The sequence below is a fragment of the Geotrypetes seraphini genome, chromosome 1 (assembly GCF_902459505.1).
Source record: "Geotrypetes seraphini chromosome 1, aGeoSer1.1, whole genome shotgun sequence".
Taxonomy (NCBI): Eukaryota; Metazoa; Chordata; class Amphibia; order Gymnophiona; family Dermophiidae; genus Geotrypetes; species Geotrypetes seraphini.
In genome coordinates, this window is record NC_047084.1 from 529099564 (window position 1) to 529122616 (window position 23053).

Genomic DNA, 23053 nt, shown 5'->3' on the forward strand with positions numbered 1-23053 from the left:
ATATTCCTGTTTCCTAATGACACTAGTGACTATTTTATATTACTTTTGGAAACTAACTTACTCAGCAGTGGTTACTCATACTTTTAAAAGTAATACAGTAGTACCTTGGATTACGAGTATAATCCGTTCCAGGAGCATGCTCGTAATCCAAAATGCTCGTTTATCAAAGCGAGTTTCCCCATAGGAAATAACGGAAACTCGCTTTGATGCATTCCCCCCCCCCATGAGAACCGGCATTGCTCCCCTCGAAGGCCCCCCCCTGCGATCAGGCATCCCCCCTGCGATCCGGCACCCCCCTGCCTCGAACCGGCACCCCCCCCCCGCCGCTTCTTACCCTCATCTGGGCACTCTAGAAGATCGGACTCCTCGTCTGCTGGGCCTTGAGCATCTGAGCATGCTCAAGGCCTGCGAGTTCACGTTCACGTTCAGAACGTGAACTCGCAGGCCTTGAGCATGCTCAGATGCTCAAGGCCCAGCAGACGAGGGCCGATCTTCAAGAGTGCCCAGATGAGGGTAAGAAGCGGCGGGGGGGAGTGCCCAATTGTGTCGGGGGGGTGCCAAATCGTGTCGGGGGGGTGCCCAGATGAGGGTAAGAAGCGGCGGGGGGGTGCCAAATTGTGTCGGATCGTGGCGGGGGGGTGCCAAATCATGTCGGGGGGGTTCGGATCGTGGCGGGGGGTGCCGGTTCGAGGCAGGTGGGGTGCCGGATCGCAGGGGGGGTGCCGGATTGCGGGGGGGGGTGCTCGTAAATCGAGCCATGCTCGGTTTCCGAGGCACCGATTTTGCAAATGTTTTGCTCGTCTTGCAAAACACTCGCAAACCGGTGCACTCGTAAACCTAGGTACCACTGTATATTACTACTGCTATTACTTTTCTTACCTTTTCCTTTCATTTGACAACTGGCATTCTTTCTTCTCAGATTTAGATTTGTTGTCTGTTGTTCACGGCTTTGTTAGCTCCTCAGGAAAAATGGTATATTAAATTATAGTAAATAATAAACCATAAGATGTTACGTAGTAATACATGAATATTACTCACAGAGCCTTTTATTAATAAACAGGGGCATCTGAGCATATCCTGACCTGGATGTCTCAATGACCTAAGGGAGGTTCTGGCTGATCTATGAATAATCTGAATGGCTCTAAGGTGTTGAAAAGATGTCTTTCTCCATAAAAGTGGCAACGGAAAGAAGGCTGAACATTGCAGGCTAGTTAATCTTACCCTGGTGATAGGAACATTTATTGTGGCTGTACTGAAAGGAAATAGAATTATCTAGAATTTGGTGAGTTGCCCAACCTAAGAAAATATACTCAGTGACTCTCTAAAAAAATCCAGCGTCTCCTGCTCTGTAGTAAAGAAATTTTTCTGATGGGGGGGGAGTCAGATTAGGATAGGAACTTTCTGTCCCGAATTCTGAAGGCAACAAATTCTATAGAGAAGGAATGAGGAAATAGAATGAAGCAGGGCAAGTTTGTTTATTTATAGTCCACCTTTATCAAGGCGGAACACAAAGCAACATACACAATAAAATTACATACAAGCATCTAAAAAAATATATAGAAAATTTCACAATACATAACCAAACCATCAAATCCTGCCAAAACTGAGTTATTACATATTCTTTTCCACGTTAAACACCAATGAAACCAACCACAACATAAATCCAGAAGACAAATACAGACTCAGTCTCCATACTTCATGAGACAAAACAAATGTCCTAAGTCTTACTTTGAGGGCGAGGGGATAATCAGAACAGGCAGGATAGATTCTAAAGAAAGATTCCAAATGAGAGACACATCAGGCACAGAAGATCCAGTGAGATAGAGTCATAATTTTAAATTTGATTCTGACTAAAACTGGAAACAAATGCTACTCTACCAAGAGAAGAGTGACATGCTCAGATGTTTTTAGTACTGGAGGAAAAAAAAAATCACCATTGTGTTTTATAGTACTTGGATGCACTTCATATCGATCTGTGTATAACCTTCAAGAAGGAAAATGCAATAATCAAGATGATTCATGACTAGCACATGAATTTAAAGTTTCCAGAGAAGTATGGTTAAGATTAGGAAAGTACACTTCCTCAGATCCTGAGAGTAAAGAGGAATTTTGTTCTCATGTAAGAGATGCAGGGACTAAAGCATAGCTGATTATAAAGTAAGTCCATTGACATACAGACATTGATTTATTCCCAGTAAAAACTCTGGCTTTTTAGTGGTTGTCTAATCTCAGCCTATGTGATCTAGCCCAATGGAAAATCCTTCCTAGGCAGCACTGAAGATTCAGCTGAATATCTAGATTGCAGGGGTCTTTAGTTATTAGCATTTGGACTTCATCTTCTTCATTCTATAAAGTGAACACTTAAATGTACAGTATTCCTTTGAAATTCATGGGGGTTACATTCCTGTAGCCCCTGTGAATTTTGAAAAACCACAAATACTGTAAACTCGCCTCTACATCACTAGCATCATTCCCTTCTCTGGGGTCCCGCCCTCTTCCGAGGTTGCTTCCTGTTTCCGGCAAGGCGGGACAGCTGTTGTGTCAGAGGAAGCTCCAGGAAGGAGACCAGGAAGCAATGGTGGACCACGGGGAGGGGAAAGCAGGCCCCAAATCATTGTGCTCGAGCAAGGGAAGCCTAACATGAGTCACTTGATATCTTGGTAACGCTGGCATGAAAAACCTGCAAATTACTAAGTACACAAATTGCGGACCGCAAATTTGTGGGGGTATACTGTATATGCCATTTGCATGCTGGGATTATAGAATACTATCATTTATGCACAAATCTGTAACATTCAGGTGTGTAAATGCTAAGTGGTATTCTATAATCTTAGCCTGCATCTGGAATCGTGCACAAATACAAGGGTGGAATTCATTTAGACAGGGCATGAAAGGAGCATAGGCATCTCTCACAATTACGCATGTTATAGAATAGTACCATTTTTGTGCCAAAATTCAGTATTTAGGTACACATATTTTTGCCTGCCATAGACATAAGTAGGCACACCTGTGCAACTTCTAATGAATTTAGCTGCTACATTGATAATGGGTTTGCCCATATTACTCTGATCTTAAAAACTCTACACTGGTTACCTGTTCACGGGGCAGGATTAATTCTTTGAGGACCCCTAGACACACAAGTACACTGGGCCCCCCTGGGCCTGCCCTGCCCATATGCCGCCCATACCCCACCCCATTTATCTGTTTTCTTATTTACTTCTTTATTTCCACTTATATTTCTTTTCTTTTTTTTTAAATTCAAAACAAACAAAGATTAGCATACCAGTGCACAGTTTTTCTTCTATACAACCCCAAAACATTTCTGAACAAATCCTCCTTCCTTCCCTTCCCACCTACTTTAACATATATAACATGCATATATAAAAGTGTTCAAATATATTGTAAAGCAGTAATACTATGTTAACTTGCAATGAAACAACAAGGCAAGCAATCCACCAAAGAATCCAACGTGAATCAAAAGAAGATTAGCAGAAAATAAGGAGATTCAAATCAGGTTTATTCAAGATGCTCCCAAGAACCATGCCTGATGCGTTTCGCCAAACAAGGCTAATCAACGCTAACAAAAAACCATGTCTTCCATACAAACAGAACACAGAAAACACCTTCGCCTAGTATGGAATATGTAATCACAAACTAACCTCTTCTCCTTTTACAAAACTGTAGCATGGTTTTTAGCCACAGTGGTAACAGCTCAGATGCTCATAGAATTCTGAGAATCAGAGGTGTTACACCACAGCTGGCGCTAAAAAATACTCTACAGTTTTGTAAAAGGAGGGATAAAATAGAAATACATAAACAAATGTTAAATTGAACCACCAAGAAGCTGGACTCTGCATACAATGCAACACCACAGAAACAGTGATGAATCTCCCCTAAAGCAAATAAATAAATAAATATAATTTTTTTTCTACCTTTGTCTTTTCTGGTTTCTGCTCTCCTCATCTTCTTATCACTCTCTTCCTTTCATCTGTCCATCTATGCCACTTCCAGAAACTGTATTCCTCCCTTTTCCATCTTTCCCTTCACCCCCATTGGTCTGGCATCCATCTTCTTCCATTCCCTCCTCCAATGATCTGGCATCTCTATCCTCTTCTTCCCTTCCCTTTCCCACACCCCCATGGTCTGGCATTTCACTCTCTCCTCTTTCTTCCCCCCATTTCCATCAGCATCTGCCCCCTTTCTTTCCCTCCAACCTAAATCCATCCAGTATCCTTCCCCCTTATGTTTTCCCCCTTTCCCTGCACACCAATTCCATCAGCATCTGCCCCCTTTCTTTCCCTCCAACCTAAATCCATCCAGTATCCTTCCCCCTTTCCCTGCACACCAATTCCATCAACATTAGCCCCCTTTCTTTCCCTCCAACCTAAATCCATCCAGTATCCTTCCCCCTTTCCCTGTACACCAAGTTCCATCAACATTAGCCCCCTTTCTCTCCCTCCACCACCGTTTCCACACAGCAATGGAAAAGCACTCCTCCTCCAGCAACGGCAATGGGCCCCCCCTACAGCAACGGGCCCCCACCCAGCATCGACGATTACAATACTGCCCCTCCCCCATGGCATCGATGGACGGCAACACGGCCTCCCCCCGGAATCAATGTTAACGCGGCTGGCTTAGATCCATGAAGATCCCGCAATGACTGCGTCTGCCGGAAGAAGTAAGTGACATCGGAGGGGGATGGACTGGCAGACGCATTCATCATGGGACCTTCTTGGAGCTGCTTTGGCCGCATTGCCGTTGATGCCGGCAGTTGGCTGCGTTGCTGTCCATCGATGCCCGAGGGGGGGGCGGTGTTGTTGTCATCATCGGGTGGGGGCCCGTTGCCATGGAGGGAAAGAAGAGGGGGGGCCGTTGTCGTCTGAAAAAAAATGGCATGGTAAGTCATCCTTCAGTGGGCCTCCTGACTATTTCGGGCCCTAGGCACGTTCCTACTGGGCCTATTCATTAATCCGGCCCTGCCTGTTCAGCAGAGAATTTGCTATAAAGCTCTGTCAGTTGTTCATCAAATACTGTACTCCTCTTCTCCTACTTGCTTTCAAAGCTTGTGGGAAATGTATCAACCTGGAAGATGTTTGAGTTCTGAGGGAGGGATGTTGCTCATCAATTTAAAAGAAAATGGGATTCATTATATAAAATCTAGAATATCTATTTTCTCAATTGCCGGTAAGAATCTCTGGAATTCAATTCCAGGTATAATGAGATTATGCAAGGATCATATGTCTTTCAAGAAATTGTTAAAAACACAATTGTTTGGAAAAGCCTTTCTCTAACTCTGTGGTAATTATTTGTTTTAGATTTGAATAATTCTGTATTAAGGAAATTTTGTAGGGGAGACTGACTGAATTGTTTACTGCATTTTACAATGTTTGTGTTTGAAATTGTGGATGAAAATGTTTTTGTACATCGCTTAGATTTTAGCGATTCATACATTTAAAAAAATAAATCCCGACTTTTTCTAGTAGTCTGTAACATTATAGAATTCATGCATAATGCCTGGCATTCTGGTGCCTACCTTTTGGCGCATTTTACTGAATTGTCTCCACTAGATGATAAAATGAAGATGATCTTCTCCTAGACTTGACTTGGAAAGTACAGTTTGTCAGATAAGACTAGAGCCATTTAAAAGCATGGCCAACCAAGCCAATTTCTACCATCCTGACAAGGGAATGATCAATAATATCAAATGCTACACTCAAATCTAGTTAGATTAAAATGTCTATGCCTGCATCCAGATGAGCCAAGATCTTGTTTACCATGGCTACCAAAGCAGTGTCATTGCTAGGAAACTTTAATATGGACCAATAATATGAGAGGGAAGCAAGAGCCAGGTTAGGTTCCTTTCAAACTAGTTGGATAACCAATTACTTCTACAGTTCAGGAATAGTCCCTTACTCTAAAATATTGATCAGATCGAGCAATGGATACATTTAGATTTAGAGTCTCTTTGCCAAAAGGGAGGCATTATATTTGTTGACTGAAAAAGATGATGCTTTGTATTGCCCTGTGATTGAATCAAGTTTAAAAGAAAATTCTTTCGTGGCCTACATTATCATTACTTTGTCTAAAGTTCAAGGCTCCAGCCCTCTGGAACTTTCACCCTTGAGCTCTCTGTGCTGAATCATCCCATTTAAAATTTAGATTAGCATTATTAACAGCACATCTCTTTTTCGTAAGCTTTTTGAGTTCCACCAGCTGACCAAGAGCAAGGGGGTCACACATTGGATGCAGCTTTGCTCTCTCAACATTATCCTTATCCTTTCCTTTCTGTTGTCATAAACTGCTTTGATCATTCCTATTGAAAGCTGGTGTATCAAGAGCTATTAAACATTAAACATACTGTATTTTTGGTATGTGAGTTATATTTATGCAACTGGTGCTCTGTCAATTACACCAACTTCTAATTGCCAGTTATCCAATTGCCCAGTTCCAGCATCACGGAATAGTGATCATAATATTATATGGTTTGATATAAGAGCAAATGTGGAATGCAGACTTATACACTCAAAGTATTGGATTTTCGACATAAGATAAGAGAGATTTATAAGCTTATCTCAGGAGAGGGACCTTGGGGTGATGGATCTCTAGGTGATGAAAAAGTGAGCAAGGAGTGGCCACGTCAGAAGAATACTGGGCTGCGTAGACAGGACTATAACCAGCAGAAGAATGGAGGTATTGATGTCTACACTTTTCTGAATTTTTATCTTTCTAAAAGTATTGCCTCCATCAAAAAAAGTTATAAAATGAATAAAGATTATATATATACTATACTGTATTTTCCAGTGATCATATGCATATTTTACAAAGGCTCCATGTTTGGCAAAGCTTTTTGTAAAATACTGGAGAAATGTGAAATCTCCTGACCAGGCCATCCCATTTCCCACAGTGAGCCCCTGCACAAATTTTAATTTTCAAATTTATTTAAAATATTTTATATAATTGCAGTATCCAAATCCAATACGATTTACAAGATTAAAAATAGAAAAAATAAAAAATTTCCAACAAACAGGACATTAAAAACAATTATGACATAAAAACACTGATGAAGAGGAGGGGGGGGGAAAAAAGAAAAAAAAATGGATTAAATACAATTCGAAAATAAATAAAAAGGATGGGTAAGGAAACAAAAAGTTGGGGAACGGTATCCACTTAATTTCTACTTAACAGTGTTCCTTGTCCAGATAAGTTCCAGGGAATGAGATAATGTGATTATGAAAAGGGTCAGTTAAAGGCATCCTTAAACAGCCAGCTTTTTAGTAAGCCTTTGAACAAAAATGAGACTTCATGTCCCTTTCTTACTGACACTTCCATCATAAGGGCGTAAGTTCTCAAGCTCTCTATGTAAAAGGTTTGGCCGATCTTTACCATCTCAAAGAGATGGGATTTAAATGCTCAGTCCAATTTCATGTCAGCATAACTGGTGTTGCTTTATTTCCAAGAGCTGCACTAGCTCTGCAATGCCCTCTTCAGAATCAATTGCTTTATTCCATGTGAAATCAAGAACATGAAATTCAAAGCAGCGTACAAAATATGCCAGTACAGAGTAGAGGTAAGTGCTGGATATGTCTCCCAAGTCTTACAAATCAACAACAGCAAATAGAGCCAAACGCCCCTCTTACCCAGTTTTGTGAATCTCCAAATTAACATATATCCCCCTTTAGATGCGGTCTATGATTTTAATTTACTTTAACAACTCATTTGTTTCTGTATATTATAATGCAATCCGAATGTACCCATGTATATGTTTCAAACGTGGTGGACTGAGGAAAATCAATGGGATGTGGCCATACCAGGGTACAAACTGTACAGGAGAGACAGGACACATAAAAAGGGTGGAGGAATAGCGCTGTACATAAAAGACTCCATACCATCAGCCAAGATGGAAACAACAGTACGGGCGGATGGCTTGGAATCACTATGGGTTAAACTACAGGGAGGAGCAGGGGCAGACATTAAATTGGGTCTGTACTACCGCCCACCTGGACAACCGGAAGAAATCGACCAGGAGCTGGAAGCTGAACTGAGGCAGGTATGCAAAAGCGGAAGTGTGGTGGTGATGGGGGACTTCAACTATCCTGGGATAGACTGGAGTATTGGGCACTCAAACTGCGCAAGAGAGACCAAATTCATAGAGGTCACGAGGGACTGTTTCATGGAGCAACTGGTCACGAAACCAACACGGGGCGATGCCACTCTTGACCTAATCTTCAACGGCCTAGGAGGGCCAGCAAAGGAGGTGGCGGTATTACCCCCGCTAGGTAACAGCGATCACAACACGATCCAGTGCAGGCTTGAAATTGGATCATCAAAGGGGAAAAGAACCACAACGACGGCACTCAATTTCAAAAAAGGAAATTATGATGCCATGAGGAAAATAGTGGGAAAGAAACTCAAAGGCAACATAGGGAAGACGGAATCCGTAGAACAAGCCTGGACCTTACTCAAGGAGACTATGCACGAAGCGCAAAACCTATGCATCCCCAAGTTCAGAAAAGGGTGCAAAAAAAATAGAACGAAAAATCCAGTGTGGATAACAAATGCAGTGAAGAAGGCAATAAGCGACAAGAAGGCATCGTTCAGGAAATGGAAAAAAGACCAAACAGAGGAGAACCAAAGAGTGCACAAACAACACCAGAAGGAGTGTCACCGAGCGGTTAGAAAAGCAAAAAGAGAATACGAAGAGAGACTTGCAGAGGAAGCAACAAACTTCAAGTCGTTCTTCAGATACGTCAAGGGGAAGCAACCAACGAGAGAAGAAGTGGGACCATTGGACGATGGTGACAGAAAGGGAGTAGTAAAAGAAGAGAAAGAGATAGCTGACAGGTTAAATGAGTTCTTCACGTCAGTCTTCACAATGGAAAATATAACCAACATTCCGGAACCCGAGGAGATCGTAATAAGAGACCAAGATGATAAGCTGGTCGATTTAGAAGTAAGCCAAGAGGATGTACTTAAGCAGATTGACAGACTAAAGAACGACAAATCGCCAGGTCCGGACGGCATTCACCCAAGGAGCTAAAAAATGAAATAGCGGAGCCATTTCGACAGATATGCAACCTATCCTTAAAAACCGGTGAGATCCCGGAGGATTGGAAAATAGCAAATGTCACGCCCATCTTCAAGAAGGGCGCAAGAGGAGACCCGGGAAACTACAGGCCGGTAAGCCTGACCTCAGTCCCGGGAAAGATGATGGAGGCACTGATCAAAGACAGCATCTGTGAGCACATCGAAAAAAATGGGCAGCTAAAACCGAGTCAACACGGCTTCTGCAAGGGTAGGTCATGCCTCACTAACTTATTGTACTTCTTTGAGGAGGTGAGCAGTCAGGTGGATAAAGGGGAATCTATAGACATCATTTACCTTGACTTCCAAAAAGCCTTCGACAAGGTGCCACACGAGAGACTGCTTAAAAAGATATGGAACCACGGGGTACAAGGGGAGGTCCACCGATGGATCAAGGTCTGGCTGGCAAACAGGAAGCAGAGGGTTGGCGTAAAGGGCCACTACTCAGACTGGAAAGGGGTCACGAGCGGAGTTCCGCAGGGGTCGGTGCTGGGACCGCTCCTGTTCAATATCTACATAAACGACCTAGAGGCGGGAATCAAGTGTGAGGTCATTAAATTTGCAGATGACACCAAACTATGCAGCAGGGCTCAAACCAGGGAAGACTGCGAAGATCTTCAAAAGGATCTAACACAGCTGGAAAAGTGGGCCGAAAAATGGCAGATGAGCTTCAACGTGGGGAAATGCAAGGTCATGCACGTGGGGAAAAAGAACCCGATGTTCACATACAAAATGGGGGGAACATCACTAGGGGTCAGCAACCTGGAGAGAGACCTGGGAGTGATGGTAGATGAAACACTGAAGGCATCAGCACAATGCGCCACAGCCTCAAGGAAAGCAAACAGAATGTTGGGTATCATTAAGAAGAGTATTACAACCAGGACGAAAGAAGTCATCATGCCGCTATATCGTGCAATGGTGCGGCCGCACCTGGAGTACTGCGTCCAGTACTGGTCGCCGTACCTCAAGAAAGACATGGCGGTACTTGAGGGAGTACAAAGAAGAGCAACTAGACTGATAAAGGGAATGGAAAAACTTCCATATACCGAAAGATTGAAGCAGTTGGGACTTTTCTCCCTGGAGAAGCGAAGACTTAGAGGAGACATGATAGAAACCTTCAAGATCCTGAAGGGCATAGAAAAAGTAGACAGGGACAGATTTTTCAAATTAAGGGGCGCCACAAGTACAAGGGGGCACTCGGAGAAATTGAAAGGGGACAGGTTTAGAACAAACGCTAGGAAGTTCTTTTTCACTCAGAGGGTGGTGGATACGTGGAACGCGCTTCCAGAGGCTGTTGTAGACAAGAAAACATTAAATGGTTTCAAAGAAGGTTTGGATAGATTCCTAGAAGAAAAAGGGATTGAGGGGTATAGATAGGTATAGACCATTGCTCAGGAAATGGGCCTGATGGGCTGCCGCGGGAGCGGACCGCTGAGCAGGATGGACCTAGGGTCTGCCTCAGCGGAGGCAACTTCTTATGTTCTTATGTTCTTATGTTCTTAATATACCTATGTTCAATACACAGTGGTGTTTTGTTTGTTACAATGTTCCATATATTTGTACTTTTACCTTAAAACCAATTTTGAACATTAAAAAAAAAAAAATCATCTCACCAACATTGTTACTATGAGAAAGGAATACATGACGCACAGAATGAAGAGGGTTGCAATTATGATGATAATAGGGAGGATAAGGAAAGGAAAACTTGATTAATGTTTCATTATAAAGGTCAAGAATAAGTAAAGGATTTTTTAAACAAAATAATTGTTGCCTTGGTCATAATTGCAGCTATTTAATGCTTGATACATAGTTTTTTGCTTGGCATTAATCAACATAACGCTATAAAATCTTACAGTAGTAATATCAACTCCATTTTTTCAGCACTCAGAAAAAGAATACCAAAGAAAACCCAAATAACAATGAGCATATCTGATGTTATTTATACCATTCCATCTATGTGACAAGTCTTTTGTACACTGTTGGCAATTCCAGGAATGCCAGTGGTATGCACCATTTAGGGAGGAATTCATCAGCAGGCGCTACCAGGCTAGCGCCTGCTATCCACAGTAGCATCTGCTAACGATTGGTGCATGCTAAATGCTAAAGAAGCCCATAGGAATTTAGGGCTAGATTCACTAAGGACACCGATCGTGTTCCGACCAGTTTGCAACCCCGACCCGATTCACTAACCTTACTCCCGATAAGATCTGCGCCCGATCCAATGCGTGCATGCAAATGAGGGGGAATGGCATGCAAATGTAGTAAGCCAAATAACGCAGATGTAATGAAAAAACCAATATATACCTCTGTGACACTTTCACTCTAATTGATGCATGAATGTCAAAGCTAGATAATAACAAAACAGCACAAGCCATGCAATTCGTCCAAAATGAAGGAAAAAACCTCAGAAGAGGGCCCTCCCACCTCCACTAAAAAGTGGTATAGATTCAAGTGGTTAAGCGGTCACCTCATTGGCCAAAAAACCTCCATTAGAATTTCAAATGTAGTAAGGCAGCGATTCACTAACCAAAATCAGGAACACCGATCAACAAAGAAGCAACTCCTGGGGATCAGTCACTCATGACCTTTCCAACTGCCCTGCTCTCTTCCGCCCTGCTCTCTGGCCCAACTCTCCTGCTTGTCGCCCCGCTCTCTGCCCTGATTCTCCAGCTCTTGCTGCCCCGACTCCGTGGTTTTAATCTGCGGGTTTAAAATGGGGCTGCACCACGGCGTGTTCTGTTAAGTTCCAGAACACACCGCTGTGCAGCCCCACTTTAAACCCGTGGGTTAAAACCATGGGCTCACGAAAAAAAGAAAAATAGGTTTTAAAAAAGTTTCCAGCGTGGAGAGCATGGGCAGACCATCTACAGGCAAAGAAGATGGGCTGCACATGCGTCAGGATCGCTCTCCAGCGATCCGTGCAGTCAGTTGGGGGCATGACTCCAATCACCCCCATTTGCATGAGGAAGCGTTGTGAATCGGGCGCCTAGCAACCTCACAGATTGGATCGCTAACAGATCGGATAGGATCCGTGAGGTTATTGAATCTAGCCCATAGAGGGCATCCTTAGCATTTTGTGCACATTGATTGGTAGTGTGTGCTAATGCAAATAGTACACAATTACGCGGTTAGCACCTGCTGATAAATTCCCCCCTTAATTTACTCTGATAGTTTTAAAAAACAATATCCTGGATTTTAAGGGAATACGATATCAAGGCTGAAGTGGAAAAATTGCAAATCTGTGTGTGGTTTCTCAGAACACAGGCTTCCTGATGAAAAATTACATTTCTTCTAGAGATATACTTGGAATAAAATGGCTAACCCAGTAATAAGTTGACAATTTGTCATCAAGAAGCCCTTACCAATACTTCACTCAGATTCTCTTTGCTTTCAATGAATAATTTAACAAGCTGTCAGCAACAACTTCAGTGGATCACTAAGGGGAGCTTTGGATGAAAGGCGGGAGAGGGGAGATATGATAGAGTCATTTAAATACCTACGTAATATAAATGTGCATGAGTCGAATCTCTTTCATTTGAAAGGAAACTCTGCAATGAGAAGGCATAGGATGAAGTTAAGAGGTGATAGGCTCCGGAGTAATATGAGGAAATACTTTTTTACGGAAAGGGTGGTAGATGCGTGGAACAGTCTCCCCGAAGAGGTGGTGGAAACAGAGACTGTGTCTGAATTCAAGAGGGCCTGGGATAGGCACGTGGGATCTCTCAGAGAGAGAAAGAGATAATGGTTACTGTGGATAGGCAGACTAGAAGGGCCATTTGGCTTTTATCTACCGTCATGTTTCTATGAATGTGGGCATTGATTGGAGAGATCAGATCGGGGCAATTTTTGGCAGCAAGACTGTTTCTGCAGCATCTTTGGGCAGTGGATAAACTGCTGGATTGCCAATAGCGAGATTACTCTTAACTCCCCCTTTGGAGGTGTTCATAACCACAACCACATTATTGACTGTCAATGTACTATGGAATAGCTCTCATTGCTGGTCATGCCTGTTCCTCAACCTGATACCACCCCATGTATCTCTTAGGGGGTTAATTATTATAGTGTGATACAGCTATAATGTGCATTATTTAGCTCTTAATACATGTTAAATGATAATAATGCATGTTATATTACAGAAACCTGCATTATTTTTCCTGGCCAGGAGAAAAACAGGCTAGCCAATAATGGATGAACTTTCCCTTCTCATGAAGCTCCCGTCACATACTCCCTGTCCTTAAAAAAAATTCCCATCACATACTCCTCTTCCTGATGCCTCCTTCAGCACATACCAGCCCCCTGAAGAACCCCCTTAGCACATATCCATCTTTTGGAGTGGAGGAGTAGCCTAATGATTACCGCAGTGGCCTGAGAACCAGGGGGACTGGGTTTGATCCCCACTGCAGCTCCTTGTGACTCCAAGCAAGTTACTTACCCTCCAGTGCTGCCAGGTACAAAACAAGTACCTATATATAACATATATAGGAGAAGAGTGTGGCGTAGTGGTTAGAGCTACAGCCTCAGCAACCTGAGTTTGGGGGTTCAAACCCTGCGCTGCTCCTTGAGAACCTGGGCGAGTCACTTAATCCTCCACTGCCCCAGGTACATTAGACTGTGAGCACACCAGGACAGATAGGGGAAATGGTTGAGGACCTGATTTGTAACCCATTTTGAGCTCCTTTAGGAAAGGCTAAAAAAACCAACTAATAAATAAATATAGATTGCTTTGAATGTAACTACAGAAAGACAGCTTATTAAATCTCATCCCCTTTCCCCTCTCAATGGTTCCACTTTCCACAAAATCCTCCTGAAAAGTCTCCCTTTCCACCACCTTCTCAAATTCATAGGATCCGGTGGGGTGGGGGCAGCAGTGACCGTCCAGTACTCCTGCCCCTTCCAGCGCTGTGTTCAAAATGTTATCTGCGACCTCTAACAGTAGTCTTGCAATCCTACTGCTAGGAGGTCACACTGCCATATAAGGGTCAATGATCTTTATATGGTAGCTTGTTCCCCAAGTGGTAATACCATGAGACTACTGCTATGGGTCTCTGGTACCCTTTTGAGCCTGGTGCTGGCTAGGGCAGGAGCAACCAAAGATCACTCTTGTTCCATCCCTACTAGGTTGCAGGGATTTGAAACATTAAGTGCAGCAGGTGAGCCTTTGGGAGGGTGGGGCTTTTGTTGAAAAGGAAAGTCTATTGGGTTTCTGGAAGAGGAGTTTGTGGAAAGTGGGCTATCAGGATGGGGCATGTGCTTGGGAGTGTTCAGGAACAATATGTGCTGAGAGGGGCATAGGGAGGGGAGTATGGATAGCTAACTCTGATGAGGTCTTTGGAGGAAGGGATTCAGCCATTATTAATTGGCCCCTTTAAGATGCAGCCTGAGAGCTGCCCTATATGCCTGGAATAAACTACCTGAGTTCATTCATCATGCCACTTCCCTTACTTTGTTTAAAAGTAGACTGAAAACCCACCATTTTTCTATAGCCTTCAATTCATAACCCTACTCCAAACTGCCCACTTCTCATCACCCTAGCCAGCAGATTAACCATTCCCCCTAACTGTAATCCTGTTTGTCTAACCCAGGGGTAGGCAATTCCGGTCCTCGAGAGCCGGAGTCAGGTCAGGTTTTCAGGATATCCACATGCGATAGATTTGCATCTCAAGGAGGCAGTGCATGCAAATCCATCTCATACGTATTCATTGTGGCGATCCTGAAAACCTGACATGACTCCGGCTCTTGAGGACCAGAATTGCCTACCCCTGGTCTAGCCTGTTTAGATAGTCCCTGCTCAAAAGAGCTTACAGTCTCCTTTGTGACTCTGCACAGCACTGTGCAAGTCTTGGTAGCACACTAAAAATAATTCATAGTAGCAGAGCAACCAGGCAGTGGCTTAGCATCCAGATACTCCAAGGAAATATGAATAATGCTGCTTACAAGACTGATCATTCCCATGGCACAAGAATAATTTTGCACATGGGAGCCAACTTTCAAAATTATTAGGATGCTAAACACAATGGAAATGGCCTCTCCCTGGACACAGTCAAGACCTTTGCTCAATATCGGGGATGTTCAAGCACCCATAGTTCCCACAGAACTGGCTCCTATGATTCTGCATGCAACTAACTTGCAGTATTGAGATAGTTACTCTCACAGGAAAGCAAGGTGCTGCAAAAGCCCTTAATAACTACCCCCCTTAATACAGGATTTTAGTGCATGTTAACTTTACCTCATGGTAGCTATTAGTACGACCCTGTGCTAATGGTTGCTGCATGTTAAAACACTTTAGGTGACTAACAGGCAAAAGGCCTCTAGAAATATCCCTCATAAAAGCCTCATAAAATATTCATGAATTCAGCCATTGCACAGTGTCTGTTTTTAGCTTTGTAATTTGGTTCCCCAAGATATGATAAACAGAGCGGACAAATCATATGAGCTACTTCAGGAAGCTCTACCAAGCCCAGTTGGAGCGTGACAGCACTTAACCTATTTAATTTTTCTGGTATATTTATCCAGTATTAGTTTTAATATTTGACTGCACGCTTGATAAAAAAGAAAACACATCATGAAATTTCAGAAGGAAGATAAAAGAAAAGCTATTTCAGTTTGCTTGCTGATTCAGCTTGATTGGTTGGGGTTTTTTTTCCTTATAGAGACATATGTGATTGTTCTATGCTTTTGACATCTGTCTCCCATAGGATTCAGCAAAGATTACAGATGTTATCTTATACACAATACCTAGTTGGATCTGATTTGTAGCTATAGTCTCACTTGAATAGAAAAACTCAATTTACTACTAGGTCATGTTTGTCCACAGAGTGAATACAGATTGTCAAATATCTAGTATTAGATCAACCTTGTTTTCTTACCAAAGACAGGAGATGGCATAGGGGAAAAGAAAGTTGTTTACACCTGGGCAAATTGGGAATGAAACAATCAATATTCATGACAGATTTGATTCTCCAAAGTCTTTGGTATCAGAAAGGAAACTATTTGGGAAAGCCTCCAAAAATGAGTAACTTCTTTTCGAAACAAATATTCTGATAGTAATCCAGAGATGGGCAATTTCAGACATCATAGTGCCTACCTGATAATTAGAGGGGCATAATTTTAAGAAAAGTCTAAGTCCCCTTTAGGCCTAAGTTAGTAGACACTGAAGTTGGCAGCAAGGAAATGTCCATTCTCAAAAAAAACCATCCAAATTGAGGGTTTTTTGGAGAATGGCCTACCTGCACATTCAGGAAAAACCAACAGAAACTGCAGGCAATGTACAAGATGCAGGCAGGATTTATTGTACCAAATTAAAATGCAGTAATATAAAAACCTTTTTACCAACCAAGGGACCCGACACGGTCCGTGTTTCGCACAATACACCTTCATCAGGGGTCCTAATAAATCTAAATATAAATACAATACTGAAATAATATAAACAATATTTAAAATTGTTGTCTGAAATAACAAAGTGGTGTTGTCATGCCTTGCCACCACAGGATGTGATAATGTGAGGTGGGAAAATAAAGGGTATGTATTAAGCCGGAACGTTAACAAATAAAACATATATAGTATGTATATATGTATATATACTGACAGTAGAAAAGAAACATGGAAAAAAAAGTGAATGAAAGTGTGCAAAAACCAACTTAAAGAATGTAAACGGAAAACAACAAATAATGAGCTAAAGAGGATATAGAAAAAATGATATAGAAAAAATGAAGAGTGAATGACACAGGGACAATGAGTGAATCTTCGTATGAGAGAGTGCAATTTACTAATCAAACACCCATCATTATCAAATTATAATGAAAAAATACCTACCATGGTAAATAAGGTATAAGATATACCGCAAAGAATAAGGGTAACAACTATGATATAACCTAAATCATTATGATATTCAACTAAATAATTATGATATTGTTTATATTATTTCAGTATTGTATTTATATTTATATTTATTAGGACCCCTGACGAAGGTGTACTGTCCGAAACACGGACTGTGTCGGGTCCCTTGGTTGGTAAAAAGGTTTTTATATTACTGCATTTTAATTTGGTACAATAAATCCTGCCTGCATCTTGTACATTGCCTGCAGTTTCTGTTGGTTTTTCCGTTTTGGTGATTTTTTACTGCAGCTTCAGTTGGATTTTTTTGTTGTTGCTCTACCTGCACATTCAGCAATCTATGTATATCCCTAAACCACATTCCTGATCAAAAATCACCCAAGTCCCAAATGCCCAAACCCAGACCTTTTAGGCGAAGGAAGGGCCATTCCTTGGCTTAAAAGCTGTATTCTGTAACTGGTGTCTGTGAAAAATAACACCGGTTATAGAATCCCCCACACACACAATGATCGCGGCAGGAGAAATGCCAAATCTCTCCTGCCGTGATCGCAATCCCCCTGAACTACCGCAAACCAGCAGGAGAGATGCCCAATTTCTCCTGCCAGCATCCCCCCCCCCTTGACAATACCAGCAGGAAAGATGCCAAATCTCTCTTGCTGAAGACGTGGTGCACCCTCTCCCCCTCGAATACCGGTAGGAAGGATCCCAAGCCCTCCTACCGAGGCACACCCCTCCCCGAATAATCCCCCCCCCCAAACAACTCCATGAACCGGCAGGAGGAAGCCCAAGCCCTCCTGCTGGAAGGCAAACCCCTGAAACTCCCCCCCTTCCACCCGACCAGCAGGAGGGATCCCAAGCCTTCCTGCCAAAGACGAAGACAATAATGATGACGGCAGTCCCCCTCCAGGACTGACCTTTAATGTTTGCTGGACTGATGGGTCCCCAGTCCGGCTGGCTGGCTGGCCCGCCATTTTTGGAATGGCAGGCCTGTCCCCTTCCCGGTGCATTGTGGAATGCACTGGGGAGGGGCCTAGGGCCTGATTGGCCCAGTCACCTAAGGCCCCTCCTATAGGAGGGGCCTAAGGCAACTGGATCAATTCTGGTTGGCTCAGTTACCTAAGGCCCCTTCTATGGGTGGGGCCTTAGGTGACTGGGTCAATCAGGCCCTAGGCCCTCCCCAGTACATTCCACAATGCACTGAGAAGGGGCAGGTCCGCCATTCCGAGGATAGCGGGCCTGCCGGACGGACGAACCGGGGACCCGGCCATCTGGCCAACATTAAAGGTCAATGGGGGGGGGGGTCCTGGGGCTGTGGAGGTTTGCCTTCTGGCAGGAGGGCTTGGGATCTCTCATGTCGGTTGGGGGGTTGGGAGTTCGCCTTCCAGCAGGAGGGCTTGGGCTCCCTCCTATCACTTCGCGGGGGGTGTTCGGAAGGTTATTTGGGGGGGGCGCCTCAGCAGGTATTCAAGGGGGAGGAGGTGCACCCCATCTTTGGCAGGAGAGATTGGGCATCTCTCCTGGCATGATCATTGAGGTGGGGGTGGGCAGGTTGCCGGGGCTGCTGAGAATTTATATCTGCTGTGTATATTGTGTGTATGTGAAAAATGAATGGAAAAATTGCATTACAATTAGTAAATGGGATGGGATCTGGGGCAGAGCTTTGGTGGGCTTAAGGAGGTCTGTGCTTGGGGTTCTCAGTTCATATTTGTTAGACTTAGGGGGTACTTAGCTTGAAATAGTTGAAAAGCACTGGTGTAGGCAATCAGCTGGCGCCAGTGCCTCTCCTTCTCTCCGGCCCTCTTCCCTGCTGGCAAATGATAAAACATGGATTCTTATGTATGGGGGGGGGGGGGTCTGTTCATTTTCATTTGATAATGTTGTGGGATATGTGGTTCTTACATCAAACACATAAACACATTATTTATTACATCAAACACATTATGTATTACATCAAACACATTATGTATTACAGTACATAAATGTACTGTAATACAGATGTCACCTTAAATACCATGGAGTGTGTGGTAAACACCTGAAGTGAGTGAAGTTAACCCAGCTGCCTCAAATACTGAACACCTCCTGTATGAGCATACTCAAAAGTAGAGGAAAAAGCCTTAGCACCCAATCACCTCCATGCCAAAAACGGGTGGAAACCTTGAGTGGCTTTGTGCAATGCAATGCAATCCAAACTAAACAAAACACAAACATATAGTTGTAAAAACATGTCCTTCCCTTCTAAATGATATGAATAAAACTAAGATTTGGGAGATCTAATAATGAATGCTCAAGATGACTTTCATTCAGATACACTAGGTATTTTATTATACTCAGAGGGCAACAGAGGGTTAATGGGCTTTTTTACCAAACTGTGATAAAAAGTGTCTTTAGCATGAACTTATATGAGTCATTCCTGCGTGCTCAGGACTTTTTTCAATTTTTTTCTTAATTAGCTCATGGCCATTACTGTGTAGGCCCCAAACTACCACCTATTAGCCTATATGTCAGTTCACCTAAGCTTCCAACCTGCCACTTAGGCGCCACTACGTGAGTTTCTATAAATGGCGCCTAAAGGATGATTAACAATCGTGTTCAACAGTGCCTAGCAGCTAGGCATAAGGTAGTGTCAGATGACATTACATTGATGTCTTCTGTCTTGCCAATACCTTTCAGTTCTAGGTGGTTTTCAACAAGAAATTAGCCTGGGCATTCCCAGGGAGATTACAAGGTTGATAGCAATAGTATGCGTCGGGATCTGGGAATGGTCGATATGGTTTGGTTAGATCATTTGACAAATTTCTTGAATAGTATGGTTTTCAGTTCTTTCCTGAATGTTTTGTAGTTGGGCTTCGTGATCAGCAGATTTGAGAGGTGGTGGTCTATTTTTGCTGCTCTGGTGGCTAGTAGACCGTCATATATTTTTTTGCTTTGCATGCCTTTGATTGAGGGGTGAGTAAAGTGTGTTTGAGTTCTCCTTGGTCTGGATATGTTTTTCCAGATTAGGTGGTTGTTCAGATAGCTTGGTCCATTTCCATTTAGGGCTTTGAATAGGGTGCAGTAGAATTTGTATTGTATGTGTGCTTGTACTGGGAGCCAGTGTGAATCTTGGAAAGCTGAGGTAATGTGGTCGTAGTTTTTCAGCGAGTATATTAGTCTTAGAACTGTATTTTGGACTGTTTGTAATTGTTTGAGCATGTTGGCGGGGCATGACAGGTAAAGTATGTTACAGTAGTCCAGGAGTCCTAGGACTAGCAGTTAAACTATGAGTTTGAATTGTTCGTTGTTGAAGTATTTTTGGACTTGTCTTAAGTTGCCCATGGTTGCGAATGCCTTCTGAACTGTTTTGCTGATTTGAAGTTGCATGGTGCAGCCTTTGTCCATCATTATTCCCAGCAGTTTTAGGTTGGGTTAGAAAGGGGATAGATTCCATACAAACACAAGGAAATTCTTCTTCACCCAGAAAGTGGTAGAAAACTGGAACGCTCTTCTGGAGTCTGTTATAGGGGAAAACACCCTCCAGGGTTTCAAGACAAAGTTGGACAATTTCATGCTAAACTGGTGAGACTGGACTCATTTGGAACACTGGTCTTGACCTAGGGGCCGCCGCGTGAGCAGACTGCTGGGCAGGATGGACCATTGGTCTGACTCAGCAGCGGCATTTCTTATGTTCTTTAAACAAATTATAGACTTTGCATGTGATTCCTATTGCCTCCAGTGTTTGGAGTATGATGTTATGATCTACTAGGTCGAATGCCACTGTGAGATTGAGTTGTATGAATAGCATTTTTTTGCCTTTGCTTAGGTGTTGTTTGGCTGTGTCTAGGAGAGAGACTAGTAGTGTTTCTGTACTGTAATTGCCTCTGAAGCCTGATTGTGAGGGGTGAAAAATGTTGTGAGCATGTAACTAATCTACCGCATGAGGTGGGTACGGAATCTAGTGCTGGCAGCTTTTAACAGATATGGGGGCAATGGTTGAGGTCGCAGGCTGCATGACTGTATTTTTTGTAGAGTTTATCTAGGTCGTGCCATTGTGTGTCTGGGAAATCTGACCAGTTTCTGTCTGCTGTGTAGGCCTCGTTTTCTTGAGATGGTATCGAGATTTTGTCGAGGTGGTTTGGGGTCCCTGTGAAGGTGTTTCTGGCTGTTGATATTTTGTTTCTGAAGAATTCAGCCAATTTATTGGCTGTGGGGGGGAGGGGCGGTTTAGGTGGCCAGGTAGGGTTTGGTGTCTGTGAGTTCCTTTAGTAGTTTGAAAAGTTTTTTGGTGTCTTGGATTTCTATGCCTATCTGATTGGTGTAGTATGCCTTTCTTTTTTTCTTTTAGCTTCACCTGACATTGTGTACTTGCATATGAGAAGGATCTGCTCCCCTGGCTTAAAATCCACATTGGTGAAGCAGGAGAGTTGGAATAATAATACTTTTATTTTTGTATACCTCAATACCATAACAGTTCTAAGCAGTTCACAATAAAAGAGACAGCTGAACAGTCAGTGAAATACAAACAGCAAGGGAAATTACAAGAGATATTTATGAAGTAACAAATTTATCGAAAAGATAAGTCTTTACTGATTTTCTAAAGGATTGATAGGAAAAAGCTTTTGAAATAGTTTCACTTAACCAAGCATTCATTTTACCACAAGTAAGCATTTTTCATCGGTACAAAGGGGTACTGACAACCAGGGCAGAATTAACCTATAGGCCAAGTAGGCATGTGCCTAGGGCCCAAAATGGTCAGGGGGGCCCGATGAAGGAAGGCATCAACATTGTTTTTTCCAAACAGCGATGGGCCCCTCCAGCATCGATCGGCAACGCAGGCCTCACCCCCTCCCTCCAATCGATGGAAAGTAAGACAAGCAAGCAACGCGGGTAAGAAATGCAACGAGAACTATCATTGTGCAAGCGGTGCTGCTTGCCCAAAGCTTCCCTCTGACTCAGCTTCCTGTTTCCGCTTGGGCGCATGGTGGGGTGGGGCGGGGCAGGGGGGCCCAGTGTACTTGTGTGCCTAGGGGCCCTCGACGAATTAATCCTGCCCTGCTGACAACTTCTCAGCCCAACAAACCAACTTCCTAAATTCTGAGCATTATTTTGCCACTGCAGCTGAAAAGAGAGTCATTTCAAGCAGCTATTTGGGATACAGACTTTCATCGGTTATTTTTTTATATCCACATCATATCAAGACTTTAGGAATTTGTTAAAGACTTATTTATTTAGGAAATTTTTGAAAGACTGAATTTGTAACAACATAGATCCGAAGGTAATGTGGTTAACGTAGCTGGTTTTAAAAAAAGGTTTAAACAAATTCCTGTAGGAAAAGTCCACAGTCTGCAGTTGAGACAGACATGGGATGGTAGCATGGAATGCTGCTACTAGTTGGGGTTTTTGCCAGGTATTTGTGACTTGGATTGGCCTCTGCAAAGACGGGATACTGGACTAGATGGACCATTGGTCTGACCCAGTAAGGCAATTCTCATGTTCTTACAGTATACAAATGTTATGCTGTGTTATTTCATTAAGTGCCAATTTGCAGAAACAAAATTCTGTGTTTTTGACATTTGTTTCAGATCATTGGTTGAAACATATCCACATCATTGTCTTCTTGGATGGGCTGAGAACTTTTCAGCACCTCCTCATACTGGTGAATAAGGTGACGGGTCAAAAGCGCGCGAGGACAAAGGCGCGCCAACAACCGAGCGCAGACAACTGAGCGCGGACAACTGAGTGCAGGACTTCATCGTGCCGAAGAAAAACCGTATTTTAAAGGGCTTCGACGGGGGGTGTTGGTGGGGAACCCCCCTACTCTACTTAATAGGGATCGCGCTGCCTCACGCTGCCATGTTGGGGGGGGGGTGTTACCCCTCCCCACACACACACATTATACTGAAAACTTAACTTATTCCCTAAAAAACAGAGAAAAAGTTAAGTTTCCAGTATAATGAGGGGAATTACAACCCCCCACAATGCCAGCGCGATCTCTATTAAGTAAAGTTCCCCACCAGCACCCCCCATCGAAGCCCTTTAAAATACGGGTTTTTTTCAGCATGATGAAGTCCTGCGCTCAGTTGTCCGCGCTCGGTTGTCAGCATGTCTTTGTCCTCGCGCGCTTTAGACTATGAACCGGTGAATAATACTTTAATGACAGTGT